The sequence below is a fragment of the Oxyura jamaicensis genome, chromosome 2 (assembly GCF_011077185.1).
Source record: "Oxyura jamaicensis isolate SHBP4307 breed ruddy duck chromosome 2, BPBGC_Ojam_1.0, whole genome shotgun sequence".
Lineage (NCBI taxonomy): Eukaryota > Metazoa > Chordata > Aves > Anseriformes > Anatidae > Oxyura > Oxyura jamaicensis.
This window is the reverse complement of record NC_048894.1, coordinates 29,373,250-29,391,624: the sequence shown is the minus strand read 5'-3', so window position 1 is coordinate 29,391,624 and position 18,375 is coordinate 29,373,250. Positions and strand designations below refer to the sequence as shown.

Below are 18,375 nucleotides of genomic sequence, written 5' to 3'. Positions count from 1 at the left end.
TTCTTGACTTATGTCAGGAAAACTGCCTTACATCTGATGCTAATACTGAGGTTTTTTGATAAAGGAAGTGACAGTGACAGGAAATTTATATATTTTAATTCCTTCTCCTTAGGATGTAGATTTTTTTCCGACTTTAAAATTACTGGCCTCTCCTTCCAAACAAAAGCATCCAAACTAACCATAATAAAAATGTTATCAGCCATTCAACAGAGCTTACAACACCTAACGCCAAGTCTCATAGGTGGAAGGGTTAATTCCCTCTAACCATGTAATCATTAAATCCTATTACTCAATATCTTTGAGCCAGGTAGGTGAATGAACACCATACCAGTGGTATGTCGTATTGTAGCTTTCCTAATTACATATTTCTCTTCAGAAAATTGGGTTTGTGACAGAAAGGCAGCAAAATGTATCAATAAAATATAAGCATATTTGCCACACCTGGTGAGCAATGCACAATTTGACTGAAGAGTGGTCAAAATGTTGCCATGAATGAGTCATGAGAATAATTTGCTACGTTTTAACTTTTCCCTTTGATTCCCAAAGAGAACAGAATCTGTTGTTTATTACAGGACTATTTATAAATTGAAAAGCACTTTATAAAAGGAGTTAACTGGAGATTTTCATATTTTTAATTGGAGTTATCTGTGTTAGATTCAGTGATAACATGATAAATAGATGTGCCAAAGCTGGGAATCTTGGAATCAAATTGCTGGCACACATAAAAAGCAATACAAACTTAAAATGTGCTTAATACTTTTTAAAGTAGGTAAAATTTGCTGCTCCACTAGCAAGAAAATGTTCATTAGGTAAAAGCATTCAATACAGTACATATTTGTGGAAAGACAGTGCAGCATTCAACTACTGTTAGCTGTTCTAAATCCTTCAAATTGAATGTATTACAGTAGAACAGAAAAATGAATGGCGGAAACAACTTCAGCAATTTCTTCAAATTCAGGATAACTTGGAAAATTAAGAATCAGAGAAAGTTAGAAAGAGAAATGTGCATCAGGACTTTTTAAAAAAAAAAAAAAAAAAAAAATCTCTATTATCTGAGAAATCACCTGTGTACAAGTGTTTGACTAAACACATTTTGCAGTATGGCCTCAATGAAAATGTTACTCCTTCTATGTTATGTTTTCACAAGCTAATAGTAAAATTTTTTACAAATTCTGCTTGGAGCTACTAAGTTCAACACCTTAGCTTTCTGTGACAGATTGCATGATGGTACATACTAAATCTGAGGTTAAAGGTTTTCTCTGTAGTCAAACCTGCTTTAGTTTAATTAAAAGTGTAATTTCAACTCTACAAGACAGGAGATGTGATAAGTTTTCTTCTATAATTCGATTCGCACTTCATAGACATTTTTTAAGTCATTTTCATCTCAGGTTAAATCAACAGATGTTAAGATTGCACTGAAGACAACCTCATGGATGGATTAGTTCAACCCATTTATAACCAATATGAAACTACACCGATAAAACTTGACTGTGATTTTTTATACTGATAGGGCTGGTAGCTGTAGCAAAAATAAAAAATAAAAATAAATATATATATAATCGATAGGGTGAGATTTGACTCTTAGATGACATAGCGAAGTGTGGAAATCTGTACGTCTAAAAAGGAAGATGTGGAAAAGGTAGCATAGGAAAGTAGAACAGCATTGTCTAAACAGCATTACAAAGATTTCCACCTTGTACCATCTGAACCTTATTTTCACAATTCCTTGAACATGCTTTCACTGTTCTATTTTTTATTCTACTGGCTGTGTCACATATTAAATAGCTTAATCTACCTACTCTTTGGTATTGCATAGTTTTTGTAGTTGAAATGCATAATTAGGCTTTGATTTGCAGTTTCTAATTAGTAGCAGAAGCAACATCTAACAAGCTGTAGTACAGAACTACCAGATTTATGGAGTCAAGAAGCATAATAATTTAAATTACTCCTACATATTGTTAGATCCTAAAATTGTAACCACTTAAGAATGAACATATTGAAGACAAATCACCAAAAACCATATGATTATAATACAACTGAAGTTTTAAAAAATGAAAATTAAAAATTCTTGTTTAAAAATCCAGACTTGAAAATCACTTTGAAAATCTCTAGTAATATAAATTGAGATGTAAGAGTAATATCTTCAAATATGTTGTTCTGAAAACATAGCAGATGTAGAAGGGGTCATGGGATGAGAGAAGAAGTTATCAGAATATATATTGAAAGTTCATAGTATTAAATGAATGGAAGGTCTTTCAAGACAAAAAGAGTGCGCATACAGTCAGCATAAAAAATTCTTAAAACTCCCCTACCAGAGGAACAACTCCTGGATCCAGCCTGAGATCAGTTCCTATGCTGAGGGATAATTTTACCTCCCAAAGAAACTAGTTCTAATCTTTAGATGCTGGAGAGGGGTCAAATCCTGATATACAAAGTTTTTTACTCCTTGTAATGTCTTTTTGCTAGTACTGTTTATTACACTAAACTTGTTCTATTCCTTCTGGAACTTCATTAAATCCATTGATTCAAGGACTCATCACTCTCAATGCAAGTTCCTTTTGCTCTGTGTCATTAAAAGAGACAATCTGAATTACTAAACTATTCAACTATTCAGTTTACTTTTATCTGGTGTTTTTCTAAGGTAAACAGAGCTAAGTTTTAAAACTGTCTTCAGGCTAAAGTATTTATCCCTGTACCATTTTTTGTCATATCTATCCGACCTCTCCATAGTCTTTCAATATCCTTTCTGAGACTAAGAATTACAATATCGTCGCCAAGGTCAGACTGCTGATTTACTGGTACAGCAGCATTATAATGTTTTCTTGCTACTCCCCATCCTATTCTTTATATTTGAAATATCTTGTTTCTGTTCTGTGCAACTGCTGCTCATTAAACCAAATTTCATCCAGCTATACTCAAAAACAGACCGGCCCATTTCCTGAGTTAATACAGCTAATTTGGAACCCTGTATGGCAACTCAGAAATTTATGTACAGCTCTAGGGGAGTCTAAAGAGATCTTTTATCCCTTCTGCAGCAACAAGGAACAAATTCTGCTTTCAGATCTCCTACAGGCCTTAACTATCAAGCCAATATTCTTCATGCATTCTTCATGTATTCTTCATGCAAAACATGCAGAATACATGAGTTATAGATTTGCTAGTTCTGAAATAAAGCCTTATTTATGCTAGTTCTGAAATAAAACCACTGGGACAAACAGGCACATAAGGTTTTCCTTTTATAAAATTTGGTTCATCTGTAAATGAAGCCACATTGAGAAAGAAGAAAACACACCGGTTATGATTCAGGTCTCAGAGAGGAGAAAAAAAAAAAAATCAACTAGTCTGAAGAGGATAGGCAGCTGGAACTTGATGTTCCACAGGTATCAAAGTCCTACATGTCACCTCATTTTAGTTTGTTAGCTCTGTAGAAAATGTTCTCTGGATCCTAATATGTTTTTTCTTCACCTAGGTAATAGTTCTGAACTTACTCTTTTCTGTCTCGTCTCATTTAGAAACAGCTCTTACTTACATAAGAATTAAAGCCAACAATATCTGTATTCTGACAGATATAATAGAAATCCTTTCCCAGTATCCTCCACAACACTGCACAGTACCTGTAGTGCAGTTTTAACTCATACAAGTTAGTATTACCATAGCTGTCTCAGACATCAGCAGTAGCATTACTACAATCAGAGAAGAGCTCAGGCACCCTTTGCAGAGCTAAGCTCCAGGCAGCCATGACTATATTCTTAGGAGTACCCATGGCAACCAGGCTAAAGGGGGCTCACCTACAGTAAATTTGAAGTAATTCCTTTCAGTTAGTTTGAAATAAATCCACACACTTTTGATTAAGGTAAAAAAAAACAAGTACCCCTTGCACAGCTGAATACAGCTGCCTTGGCAGCACCAATCTCTGTTTGAAAGCTCAGCTGATTCATCTTTGGCTGGAATGAGCTGCATTTACTTTATGTTAGGAATGACTTAATTATAATCAGCAAAGCTTTTCAGTCTTCACCTACTTTCATGCATTTAACATCAAATTATGTTCACACCTCTTACTACCAAGCTGACTTCTGAAATATTTACAAGCAGAAAGATTGGCCCATTTGCTCCCAAGAGGCATCATGTTCATCAGAGGAAGAAGGATGTTACCTGGATGACACTCTGCTCTTGCGTGCAGCTTACTGTTTGAATGCAACCAGAAGCCTGGTATGAAATTATGCTGCATTGAAGAATATGTGCAAAAACACAGTTTTTCCCACTTTTGTGAGCCCATTTACTGGCATGATTTTTACTTTCTTCTGCTCTTACTGGTTCCAGTATAGAAATTTGAGGTTCTCAGAGTGGGGAGAAAATAATGTATTACCACAAATAAAAGAGTGATGTCCTGGCCATAGTGGCATACCAGGAGGAAAAACAATAAAAACATTCACAGTAGTCATATGTAGGCTATGCTTGTGATGAGCTTTGGCTGCAAGCTTTTCAGGAGCTGTTACTCAGTATCTGAATTGCCGAGAACTCGCCGCCCGGAATAATGACCCATTTCCTTATCACATCATTATATGAAAGTTCAGTTCTCCCTGTGCTATCTCAGGTAATATGCAATGAAAAGAGAAATAAATAAAAGATGTTCTAACCTCATAACCCTGTACTGCAGTTTTGCCATTGCTAGCAACAGACTGTAAGCTTTGTACAGAATTGCAAGGCCAGAGGACTGAAGCTTGGTAAGCTTACTCTGTCTGAACTTTTCTTGACCTGTCTCTAGCTTTATTTACTTAGTTTAGCTGTGACATCAATTTCCCTAGTTGACCAGTTGTCTATGGTTAATTTATTTTACTTTTATCATTGTATAGCGCAACTTCATGTATGTATAGATACAAAGTAGTAACAAGCAGTTATGCTATGCAGAATGAGGTATTTATGACTCCAACATGATGAAGTAACTCAGAGAATGTCAGGCCTGGTACAACAGCAGAGGCCTCCAGCAGTGAAGACAAGGTGCAGGGAAGAGGCCACAAGCACAGGATGCTGGAAGAAAGGGGCACTAGCTAGCACTGGAGACTCCATAGCTATAAGCCACTCACTAAGCTATGAAAGTTGAAGGTCAGTTGAAGAAATGGAGCCCTGGCCCTGGACAGAACTGATTATGGGTGTAACAAAGAGAAAAAGAAACCTAGATTAAGTAAAGGCATCATATACAGCAAACTCAGGTCTAACAGGGAACTGCACACCAATGTGGACATAGCAAAGATATAAAAGCATGTTAGAAAATGTATGAAGATTACTCCAAATAGATGCTGGAGTGAGGAAAAAGAAACCATCAACACAGACAGCACATTCATCACAGCAAAGGATGATGGTGATGATTCACCATTAATGCTCTTTCACTGCCACCAGTATGAAACCGTCAACCTCAGCACCCAGGGGAACAATGGAGAGGCAAGTATAACAGAAAAAAAAAAAAAAAAAAAAAAAAAAAAAAAGTCTACAAATGAGAAAGTGTGTATATAACAATTTTAACTGCATTGTTTCTTTTCCCATAAGCATTGGACCTAGAGTAATAGTGATTCTTGGAATAGACTGTTCAGGTTTTAGTTATATTAAAAATGAATTGATGTCTTTATAAATAGGGGATGTTTCTTCTGAGAAAAAAAAGGGGGGGGGGGGGGGGGGGCACAAAAAAACCAAAAAAAAAACAAAACACAAATTGGATTATTCTCAATTTCCACCAAAAGCTGAATACGCAGATTAGCCCATCTGGCTAATTTAATCAGAAACACGGAAAATATGAATACTCTCAATTAAGATGAGCTATGATAATAGCATTTAAAATGCATTGTGATACAGACAGAAGGTAAGACAAAAACTTCTGTGTACATTTTGATAGAACACAGCAACACAGATAGACTCAATTATATCAAAGTATATTACATTTAAGTCTGGCCACTAACAAAATTGCATATCACACATAATTAACATCTAGTATTTATTGCCTTGATGGATTGTAGAAGCCAATCTCTTAATATGATTCAGAGAAAGTACTGCATGTTTATTTAAAGCAATTAAGTACATCTCAGTAAGGATAAAATAGACTGAAAATAAAGAGACGCTATAACTTTTGCCAAATATCATATTCTCAGCTGAAACAAAATAGCATAAAACCATTGATTTCCATCAGGGGGTGATCTGTTACAGGCATAACGACTCATGCTGCAGGGAACAAAACATTCTGCAGAAAACGCTGTGAATCACTGTCTCTGATAATATTACCCTACTATTGTTTGTTCCTTTGCCTCTTCCTTCTTAGTTCAAGACACTGTTCTAAAGTATGGAGACAAATCATCTGCTTCAGCATAGCAATGTCTAGAAATCCAAATAATGTCTTCAAGAGCTGGAAAAATTCATATGCTTTTGATTATGACCACATAGGTTCCTGCACTACCCAAGCTCCAAAGCTCCATCACAGGAGAGGTCCATCCTCTTCTCAGTTTTTGTTGTACCACCTAACTTAGTGTCCTTCTCCTAATCAACAACTGCCTTAGGAAAAATAGTAATATAACACATAACTGATGACAGGAACGACATTGGAAGAAGGTGATGCAGAAAGTTACATTTATTAAATCTTTACCTGAGCAATAAATAATAAAGCCTGTATTTTGGTTATGTTCAATGGCTGCAGAATTAACTTATTAAAATATACCAAATTTAGTTACCAAATGTCTTTAATTCATTGGGGGTTTATTCAAACTATCCCTGATAACAAGGAGAGGAGGAGCACACAGTCAGCAGCCCTTCTGATACCAGTTAGAAGGATCAGAGAGCATGTAAGCAAAGTATAGATGACAGAAATAAGATGCTTAAATAAATTTTCTAATGTACATAGTTCAGGTTGTCAGAGAACCTGAGAAAAAAATATTTGTATCCTGTAATTAAACCAAATGTTCTATATCCAAAAATCATATATCATATCTGTTCTTAGCTGTATAACTGTTTTGTCCAGTTAAAAGGTTAGATATTAACCTAACTGAAGGTACCCTCTAACACAGGGAAACAAGAATTATATATTTTTTTCTAACATTTCTCTGGGCTGGCTATGCCTCACTCTTCAGGGCTGAGCTATCTGCTTTTCCAGACATAAAATTATCTAGAGGGAATGTTTCAGTGCCAAGCATTTAGATCCACAGATAGTCCAATGCTACTTCTGGATAAAAAAGGGAAAGAGGGGGAGGGAGAGGGAGGAGGGGAACAAAGATTTGAAGATTCTGAATCTGTATTTGACAGTATTGAAAAACAGGAAGCATGCTGCCACTGATTGCTACTTGATTTCATTGTCAGAATAATTACAAGGCCACATACGCAGCCTTTTCCCAGCTACAAAAACACGTGAGTTTGTCATAATCCTTTTCTAATTAGCAGCAAACATCTTTTCTTTGAGTTGCTGACTCCACCTTGATGACAAGCAAAAAACTGTAAAGCAAAGCTTTCCGTAGCCTTTTGGTTTTATTTCATCACTGCTCAAAAGCAGGAACTTAACCAAGCACTTGGGAACCTCAAATGCTCTTTGCGTACTCAAGAGACCACCTCAGGAAAACTTTCTTAACTTGTTTAGACACTCAAGACATCTAAAGAAATCTAAAATTTCAGACTTTTATAGTGCATCCGTGGGAGAAAATAATGGTCTTTCAACAGGGTAAGAGTAGGTTTGCTGGCCTGTCATTTTGCAGGAGTCTATCTTTAGCCTGAGTGCTTGGTCAAACACTTTGGTAGTGAGGTGGGGAAGACATTATTAGCATTCTCCTGTGGCTTGTGTTCTTTCAGCCACCACAGCTGCTTCATCTGCTGCCTCCCTGCATTTTCCATGCTCACTCAAATCTTCTATTTATAAAAGAGAAAGGATATAATTTCTATCAAGTATTAGGAGAAACCCAGCTCTGTGCCCAAATAACATTAATAATCCAAAGCTCCTGAGATAAAACCATCATCTTCCCTTTTTTCACAATCTGAAATTTGCACAAGGGTACTGAATACATCCCCAGCTGTTTGCAAAACTGGCAACAAAGTCAGTTAAGGTTCTGCATACAGAAAAGAAGTCAGAATCTGCTGCTTAGCTCTCTAAGCTTCATTTCTAAAACTGCATTCCCTCCACAAGGAGCAATTTGAGTAAGTGGTTTCTCTGTAGGCAGTCTTCAACAGCCTTGTCAGGAAGCAAAAAGCAAAACAAACAAATGAAACAAACAATACAATGAGAAATAATGGCTAATAAACAGGGAAATGCAGCAATCTAATCTGATTGTATTTTCTATTTTTATACACTGGGGACCAAATAGCAGTGATGTGAATTGGTTAAGACTGAAATCCATCCTAATTCTTATCAAATCACTCTCAGTGAATCAGAGGTGCAATTGGAAAAAAAAAAAAAAAAAAAAAAAAAAAGCTATTTTGTTGAATATTCACTTCCCAGAAACAGAAAGAGTGAAATTGCTGCTTTTACTTACAAAGCTTGTCTTCATACAACATTCTAAAACACTGTAACAAATCAAAACAAACAAAAAATATGCATACATAAATACATATATAAAAATCCATATGTATGCACACAGATCATAATGTGTTTGTTTTAATTTAAAGAACCCGTGGCTTTCCCCAGCCACTGGAACACCTTACTTAGACAATCTCTGTGTGGTTCATGAAGAAATGCATTACATTGAACTGTTAGGACACCAGCAGTACCAATATATTTTTCAATGCACACAAGTTTTATGGAGAAAAGCAGCAGAAGTAAGGTGTATCCTATATTCTGGCCAGCCTCTACTTAAATCCTTCATCCGTCTTGTGGTCCACTGCTGTAGCATAGCCAGATTTAGGTACTGAAGCTTTACTCATAGGACCTGCCAAACATAAAATAACTTCAAATTCACAGCTCTTGCCCTAATCAACGGGATAAATAAGTTTCTTCCTTTTCTTCTGCTTCCATATTTGCTGACAATCTATTTAGTTCAACAGAGGGGTGGAGGAAGACAGCAGAAAGTGGTGCATGCTGCCACCAACTCCCTTTGGGGTGTGCATGTCAGCATCTCTTCTGGTTTCAGATTCTTGCCAGTGCAGTTCTGCATATCTGTGTTGCCTTCCTCCTCTAATCTCTCTTCAGTTGTATACAGTGTAATGATCATTTCAATATCATTTCTACCTCCCTAATAACAGCAGTGTATTCGAGCAATAAGAACATCGTATCTCTTACCATCTTTTACTCCAGTGGCTATTGGCAGTTCCTTTCCTGGTGGAGGCTTGGCAGGCATTACGCAAATTTGATCCCACTCATGAATGAAATGTTTCAGTGTTTCTTGCTGTAATGGCCGGTTCTGGGAATCAAAATGAAGGTGGTTTTAGTTACAGCAGAGGGAACCACAACTGTTTTCTTTTTGCTCCATTTTATTTCTTTTTTATGAATCTTTACTATTTCATGTAGCTAGCATGTGGGTTCAGTGTTCCAAACAGTAACCAAGATATTCTCAAAACTGGGCAATTTTTCAGCCTTCTGCCACAATCCAACGTTCTGCCATTGGATTGCCTTCAACTTTCAAGGCAAATAGCCCATCATTAGATGATCTATGCTTTGCAAATTCAGCTACTTTTAACAATGACAAGTTAGATTATGAATAACAGGAAAGATATGAGAATTTCCTCCTATGAAAAGAACGAATACAAGACCACCTCCACTAGAAATCTATCTGTATAAAAGAAACACACTTCCTTTACATTCTGTAGTTTACATTCTAATATTCTCAGGCTACTGTAACAGTTACTGGGAACATTTCCACTAGTCACAAAGCTGTAACATCTTAATATCTCTCTAATGAACGTTGACACCAAATGTGTTGTATTCCAGTAGCATACAGCCTGTTTATAACAAAACAAGTTCTTTCAGAGAGAGGTGAAATCTGGGCCCAGGTTCCTCATATATTTATTTGATTGCATTTTGTTTCAGTAATGCTTCTCTGATAACCAGTTATAAATCTATTCTTAACGTGCATTTTACTAGTAAGAGGCAGCTCTATTGAATTCTTAGTGAACCTTTTTGCTAAATTGTCTCAGGAAGGGAAGGATTATTTTTTAAATATCTCTTTGAAACAAAATACTTCTAAAAATTACACACCATTTCTCTGACTGACTGTTGTGTACATGTTCTTTTCCTCTGTCATACTCAGTTTAGGAAAGGAGATACTGATCAGTATCAATGAGACCAACGTGACAGGTCTTACTCTTTAGTGTCCTTTTCAAATCTCAGACTACAAATTGCCAGCCAGGCCAGCCACTGAATAGCATGCATTCATTCAAGGGCTTCTAATTGCTTTTCCAAGTATCATTTGAAGTAGTCAGGCATAATAATTTCGCTGGATGTTAAAGCATGGTCCCTTTTGATTTAAGATGTGGGGGAGGAAGAAGGGTCAAATTATTTCCCTACAACTTTTTTTTTTAAGTTTTGTTTAAAATTTCAGCCAGCAAGGAAGCCTGAACCCAAAGAATATTTCTAATGACAGTTTTATCGAACTCATGGAACTAAAGTTATTGCTTAAGTGTTTTCTCTCATTAACACAAAGATTTAATTGACTTTGGTTCAAATTTGTAATCTGCTGTAGGATTCTCCTGTTAGGTTTATTTCAGTCTTCCTACACCTGGGTATTTCTCATAAAACTTTTGCATCCATAGCATTGATGAAAAACATCTCTTAGGTCTGAAGGTTAAAAAGTATATATAGTGGCCATTAAGCTATTTTTTTCAGACCTATGTGATATCACATATATCCATATTCTACATAAAATCAGCTTAACTCTTGATAATGCTGAACATCCATGACTCCTATTTATATTAGAAAGAGTGTCAGAAAAATCAAGCTACTTTTATTAAGATGCCATATGCCACTGGGTTTACTCAGGGCACTTACACTACAGAGGTATAGGATTTGTTACACTTTAGCCACCAGATGTTAAAACAATGTTGCAGTTGTTTGAGGTTGGTAGAGTAATTAAAGGATGCTGGTGAAAGAATATCAAAGAAAACTACAGCTGTAATCCCTCCTGCAGAATGTCACCCACAGGCCAGGTGCATGGAAGGCCAGCTCACTCTCTAACCCAGTTGATTACCGTATATCAAAATCAAACCATAAAAAATAAGGGTTATCTCTGCCTCCACTCTTTTCCAACATGATTCTAAATAACAACCTTGATCAATGCTTAAAACAGGTTATCTTCTCTACCTCAGTTTAGCTTACTTTTGTTTTGTTTAAGAAATACTAATTCCATTTCCAAAGACATGCAGCTTAAATTGTACTGTGCCCTACAGGCATCATATAAAGACATTGAGATAGCATCTCTGCCTTTTGTGTAACATTCCTGTTACCGCCAGAAAGACACCATATACCAATAGTTGGTGAAAAACTTTCAGGGCATTTTAATCCTGAAGATTACAGAATTTAAACTATGTTCTTTCATATTACATGTTTTTGTTTGTTTTGTTTTGTTTTCCTTTGTAATTAGGGTACAATGGAAAAGTTTCTGGGTTAAATAGTTCAGAACATCCTAAATACACTTGAAATGTTTTTGTTAAAGAACAGAGATTGATAATTAATTATTATTAGAAAAGTCCACTCTAGGAAGAAATATATAGTTACAGGTACACTAACTAAAGAATAACAACAACAAGAAAAACCACCCTTCCCAGTCCAATTTATGAACTTAAAAGAAAATCCTTCTGATTTCATAATATCAATTGAGAAACATGTAATTGAATATTATATATATATATTTTAATATATATTCAATCTAATAGCTCTCTGCTGCCCAACACCTTTCATTAGTTCCTTTTTGGATAAAGGCTGACTTATGTGTCCCTTGAAAAGAACTGTCACAATCACACTTATCAGCATCCTAAATAAAATTATTTCCCACTCTAATTAGGAAAAATTGAACCATTTTGTGACAGATATACACAAAGACTGTTGCCTTTTTCCCATTATTTCACCTAGAAATATTAATGACTTTCTTTTTAATCTATGTCTAGTTCCTATTTAGTGGGGTGATATAAGCTAATGAAAACAGGAACTCTTACCTTTCCACCTTCTACTTATTATTGTTAATCATAATACTTCATTCTTACATATAAACCAGCCAATAAGAATATACACTCAAATAACACTTATTCCATTAAAATAACACATGCATAAAAACAGAACCTTCAGAAAACATCTTTTAAATTTTCTTCAAAACAGCGGGCTGTTGGCTGTTATTTTTATGAATGGGGTAGAATTTCATGGTCATTTTCCACTCCGTTTCAATCCAAACGTAGCTTATAAATACATGGGAATGCTAAGCCTTTGGATGGATTTACACATTTTCATAATGTTACTCAGGCATACCCTACTAAGAATTTTTATAGCCATCCACGCTGTAAAAGTCATCTTCTGCCAAAATATATACATATATAGTGAGAGATTCTTAATAAACCTCCCTTATTTTTTTTCAAAAACTCCAAGACAGAGAATATAGAGTGATCAACTTCTTATAAGGATTTTGTCTTTAATTCTGTAGAAGAAGCAGCCTGCTGTTTTAATGAATAACCACTAAATGGCTGCTGCGCTAGTGGATATTGATTTCAGCAGGGGCTACTCGTCTCCTAGGTTGACATTTAATATCTGTTAAAGGGATTCTCCTGCTGAGTGACTTAAGCACAAGCATTACATTAGGACTACAGCCAAGCCTGTTGGGATTGGTAATTCTCCTTGAAAATATCTTTCAGTCAGCACTATAAAAAGCCAAAAACCAGGCAAATTTTTGATTTGGTAAAACTGGAGTGAATGGCTCTAGATCATGGAAGTATGAGAAAACCTCAACATTTAACTCCTTCCTATAGTTTTCTTCATTGCACATGAGGAAACAGACCTCCTGATGAAAAGCATCCTGCCCCAACAGCACTGCAAATACACTCTGCACTCCCATGTCATTTGCTATGACTGTGTCAGTGTACCTACATAAACTCTCCTGTTCAAATTAAGGATGAGATCTGCCTTGCTGTATAAGAAAGCAAAGAACCCACAGACAGTGCAATATGTGCTCTGGTTTCCTCTGTTTAAATCAAGAAAGAAACTTCAATTTAAACCAGTTTGTTCCTGCTTTTATTATATTTGAAGTGTGAATCTAATCTCAACCTGAATTTCTTTACAGGGTTTAGAAGTTTTGCTTTAGCTTTACTCTCAATTTTTCCCCCATTACTTACTAGCAAGCTGTATGATATGTTCACATCTATATCTAAATTCTAATAAAAAATAAAAAATAAAATAAAATCTATAAGAGGGTATCTAATTTTAGTGAAATTTTATCAATTTAATAATTTAATTTCTGCTCTTTGATCTTTGATGTAGTCAAAACCACCCAACACCTGGAATGAAGCTTTGCAGCTGAGGCATTCCAGCACCCAGAACTGGACTCCTTCACCATCAGTGTCTGATTCCCACCATTTTTTACCATCTGCCACAAAACAGAAATTATCACAGTAAATTTTCCCATTTTCACCTTAGAAGAGTGAGAATAAAAGAGAAAAAAAATGTTGTGATCTTATCCGTGAACACTTCCATCCATCACTGAACAAGAATCTTTGGAACATTTTTGACATAAACACTAAATCCAGAAACTTTGAAGTAGCACAATCCTAAGGATTGTGGGATACAAAAATATAAACAGAATATAGATTTATCTGAAAGATAAGAAAACATTATTTTCATAGTTTGGTAGAAGAGGAAGTATATAGATATCCCAGATTTGAGGTAAATGATGAACCACAACTCTTGGGTATTACAAGTGAAAGACATCACAGCTCAACTCCCTCTTTTCATTTGTTTTGTGAGCCATGAACCTTACCTTTAATGAGTGTTGTAATAGCATTTGCTTGTCTTGAAATTTTGGGGTTTTTGCTCTATGTTCCCTAATTAAATCTCTCTTCCCCAGAGGAGTGACTGGGTGAGGTGTAGTGCTGTGGAAAGGGGTTGGGCAGATCTGGTCTGCTCAAGGCAATATGAACTGCAAGTTAGGCTGGGCAGAAGAGTTACAGCAAGGACTTGGGAACTGGGCGCAGATAGATGGTCCTTCAGAAGAGTCAGAATCCAGATGTTACTGGGCAGTTTGCTGCCACTCAGAAAGTTCTCGAGTTGGCTGGTCACAGGGACCTTCCTGAAAGGTCCTGCTGTTGATAAGACCTTTAGTTCTGTTCTTCCTTTGAACTACGTGTGTTTTCAAATTTAAAAGGCTTTATAGTCTGTTTTCATTGAATTAAAATTGGCTGATTATTTATTTATTTATTTATTTTGACTGAATATATCTTCTATTCTTTAAAAATCTCCTACAAGTATTCTATAATGAAAAGATCCAGGCAGATCTACTTTAAAGTTGTGGTCACCTTGGGGGTCTGGTTAGAATTAGATTAAGCAACTGTCTACTCACTTTACCCATATCTGACTTAATACCTGCTATTATCTATATTTTCCTATGTATATTATGAATGTAAGCTTGACAACTAATTTACAGCTGAGGCTTCAAACTAAATGGCAGGCAGTCTAAAAGTTAACTCACTATTCTCATACTAAGTCCCTACAAGAATTCAGCACAGGGTCTCAGAAGCAAAACACTGAACGCTGAAATTAAGCTTTTTTCTTTTTCTTTTTTTCCCTCTCTCTCTCTTTCCACTCTGTATAAGCATCAATATAACACAGTTTTATTCCTAAAGCTGTTTTATTCATTACTGTGTACTTGTGCAAAATCCGTATTTAGATTATGCTCATGTTACCACAAGCCTAGTATCATTTGACTCACTTTGAACTGACATGAATGGCAAAACAGTAGGCAATAACAAATCAGTTCTATAGATAGGTTTCCTAGAAAACTGAAATTGTCTGAGCTTTTCCAGTATCAAATAATAATAATAATAAAGTTGTAAAGTTGTATATTGTATAACTTTTTCCTTCTTTTATCCCTATGGTTGGTCTAATGGGATCTCTTATGTGAATTCTCCCAAATCATTGAAGTCTTTTCCAGAAATCTGGATTAAATCCTCTGAACTATATATTGTAATAATCTCCTACAGTTATTTTGCAGGTCAACAGGCAAAGAGGAAAACAAATAAAGCCTTGTATACAGAAATATATATGTAAGAAGATTTGTTTTATATAAACTTCTAAGAGGTGAACTTCTGGGATTTTTATAATAAAATACTGGCAGAATGTCTGTTTGTTGTTTAGAACAAATAAAACTTCTATATAAAAGCCCAGAGAAATACTGCAAGTGAAAGGGTAAAATCCATTTCTGGGACACACTGTTTCTGATTTTAACTTTATTTCATTACAACAGTGAATAAATCCTTAAAGAGTTTGACATAAATATATTTTATTGAGTTAAAACAATAAACCTGAGGAAAATTCTTTTCAAAATAAATTACTAAAAAATACCACATCTTAGGTTGAACTGAACTGACCAGCTTTTAGAATACCTCCATTGAAGCAAATGTACAGTGTGATTTTTTTTCCCTATTCTACTTATTTAAGAACCAGAAAGCATCCTCTCATGTCTGAAGAAGAGTAAGTAGAGACCCATTTTAGCACTAAGTTCAGTTTGAAGTCAATTATACCTACTAGAAAAACAATGAACTTTGAAGTAAATTTGGCAATAAAGTAAAATCCACCTCACAGCTAAGTCATCCTAATGATTCCTTACATAAACTTTTAAAAACTGAGCCCTCTTTTTCTTTTTTTTTTTTTTTTTTTTTGTATTTGTCTAACTAGCTTTAAACCAGATCTTGCTGCTCTACTGTATTTATTTATGGCTAGATTAAAATGTTATGAACAGAAAGATGACTGGGGTAACTCTCCTCAAATCATCATTTAAAGATGCTTTGCAAAAATCATCATCATGATCATCATTTTCCCAAATATCTCAAGGCAGAAGGCAGGTAAGAATCATCAACTAATGGACTTGGATCAGCTTTATAGTTCCTTTAAACCCCCCTTCTGGTTTGGAGAAAGGGGGGTTCCTATGCAGGAATGTAAGACAGAACTAGTAAACTTCAATGTATAAGGCCAGACTCTATCTTGTGCCCAGAATAGTTCTGTTATGCTTCCCTGATTAAACAAACACACAAACAAAACAAAACAAACAAACAAACAAAAAATAGATGGATTGAATTATTATTCATTGTGCTGTGAACTGACCACAAATCTTTCACATTATACTCATTCTCATATGTTCCCTTTGGATTTCTCTCTCCTCTCTCTTCCTTCTTGTTCTTTTTTGTTCTTTTATATGATTGGGATCTATTTTTATTTTTTAATAGATAAGTAAAAGGATTTTTTTTCATTCATATCACAAGTAGGAGGTAGGTGGGGAAAAAAAAAATAATAATAATAATAAGATAATTTCTTAGGCACATCACCAGATCATTACATAGCAAATGAATGTTTATCTGAATCCTCTGTGAATAAGGCATCTGAAACAAATAATTAATCTATATTTTCTGCTGGGTCAAAAGTAACAGTAATTGTATGTATTGCCTTAGTTTTACTGAACATTCCAGATTTTTTTTTCTGTTTTAAATGACAATTTCAAAGATAGTTGAAACAAATAGTATTTAATTAACAAATCTTCTTGGCATAAGGAGAAAGAAACTTATTTTGAAAATGTATGACAACAGAACAGCACTTGGATATTTACCAAAACTGGTGTTCAATGTTACTTTAACACATTTTTCCACAGTATACTTCTCCACTGAAATATAATGCTCTTACAAGGTTTCTTACCTGTTCTTATGTGTCAGTTCTTTCTGGCACTAGGATTTTAATCCAAAAGGCATTAAATCCTATGGCAAATTTGTATATTTGTTTCACTAAGTTGTGGATCAGAACTTATTTGTACAGAAAGCAGAAGAAAAGGCTTCTGAATTTCTTGCAACACTTGCAGTACAAAAGCATTTCTAGGTGTAGTACAAAGATACCCCAAAGGGCCAGATATGATTTGCAGTTTCCAATTATTTGTTCTAAGAGAGCTCTACATCTCTTTTTTTTTTTTTTTTTTTTAATTTGTGTAATCTCCTGAGAGCAGTTCCCAACATGAGCAACACTCCCCAATTTTCATAACATTTCAGAAATGTGCTGGGCTATTGCCCTTCCACCTCTGCATCCTCAGGGCACTGCTTTTCTCAAATTGTACTGCTGAGAGTGAATTTGGCCCTGAGCACTATGTTAACAATATATTAGCTAAGATCCACATGTTATAACTCAAACATGGTGAATCTCTGTCTTACAATTCCACTGTGCCCCTGGGCTTGTAGCTAAGCACTTTGCCATCTGAAGTGCTCCTTCCATTAACTATGGAGTATGGATTATTGTTTCCTTTTTTCCTTTTTTTTTTTTTTTTTTTTTTCCTGGTGGTATGCAGCTTTGTTTTTGTTTTTCCTTCTTCTCTTTTTTTCATCTTCTGGTATCCCTCAGCAATGGAAAGATACAGATTTGTTTTTATGTAGTAAGGCTTTTCAACGAATAGTTTGCAGTACAGAAAACACATGAGAGTCACAAATTGTTCCTTAGTGAAGCTTTCTTTGCTCAGCTGCCATGTAGATATAATATTTCTAGTATCGCTTTTTATGTTTGTCCTCAGAGTTTGTGTGCTGTAACTTTCTTTTATATTTGATCTTGCTGGGTTAGGAAGCTGGAATCCAGGAAGAATGCACACAGATGCTAATGATGGGTTGCCTGCACATTCCTGGTATTATCTTTAACAGAGGTTCTCAGCATGTTTTGCAAACACTAATTAATTACCCATTCTGGAAGGCACACAAACATTATAACCTAAATTATATAGCTGAGGAAACTGAGGTTCACCTAATACCAAGCCCTAGTATTTGCAGAGGCTAGGTACCCACCAGTCCTAGTTAATTGGAATTACAAGCGTTCAATACCTTGAAAACACCTTCCCAGATGGCTACACATAAACAACACTGCAGATCTGGAAACAACCCAAGAGTCCTGATTCCCTGCCCCTACACTCATTAGATCATTGCCTTTCCCACAATTAAAAGAAAATTAAACTGACAGAGACAAACATCATGAACTGTATCAGACATCTTCAGTAACTGGCCATGGCCAAATCAATTGTTGTTAGCAGGTGTTTTAACATGGACTAGCTGATGCTTATTAACATAGACTAATGCGTTTTCTATTATGAAAAAGAAACATCAAGAGACTGCCATTCACTCTAAAAGGAAGTAAAATTTAAAAAATAAATTCTGTCTAGTCGGAAGGAAGGAAGGAAGGAAGGAAGGAAGGAAGGAAGGAAGGAAGGA

The 18,375-nt window shown here is 35.4% G+C and overlaps 2 long non-coding RNA genes across 2 annotated transcripts in view; one reads left to right on the top strand and one right to left on the bottom strand.

Moving 5' to 3' along the window:
• The window catches only part of LOC118161370, a 124,806-nt gene extending 115,444 nt beyond the window's left edge, over window positions 1-9,362 (top strand). Inside the window, exon 3 of the long non-coding RNA XR_004747978.1 lies at window positions 9,254-9,362. This is a non-coding gene — a long non-coding RNA (uncharacterized LOC118161370). The remainder of the gene's footprint in view (window positions 1-9,253) is intronic.
• LOC118161367 overlaps window positions 1-18,375 on the bottom strand; it is a 299,787-nt gene that overhangs the window by 143,177 nt on the left and 138,235 nt on the right. Inside the window, exon 2 of the long non-coding RNA XR_004747975.1 lies at window positions 9,239-9,359. This is a non-coding gene — a long non-coding RNA (uncharacterized LOC118161367). The remainder of the gene's footprint in view (window positions 1-9,238; window positions 9,360-18,375) is intronic.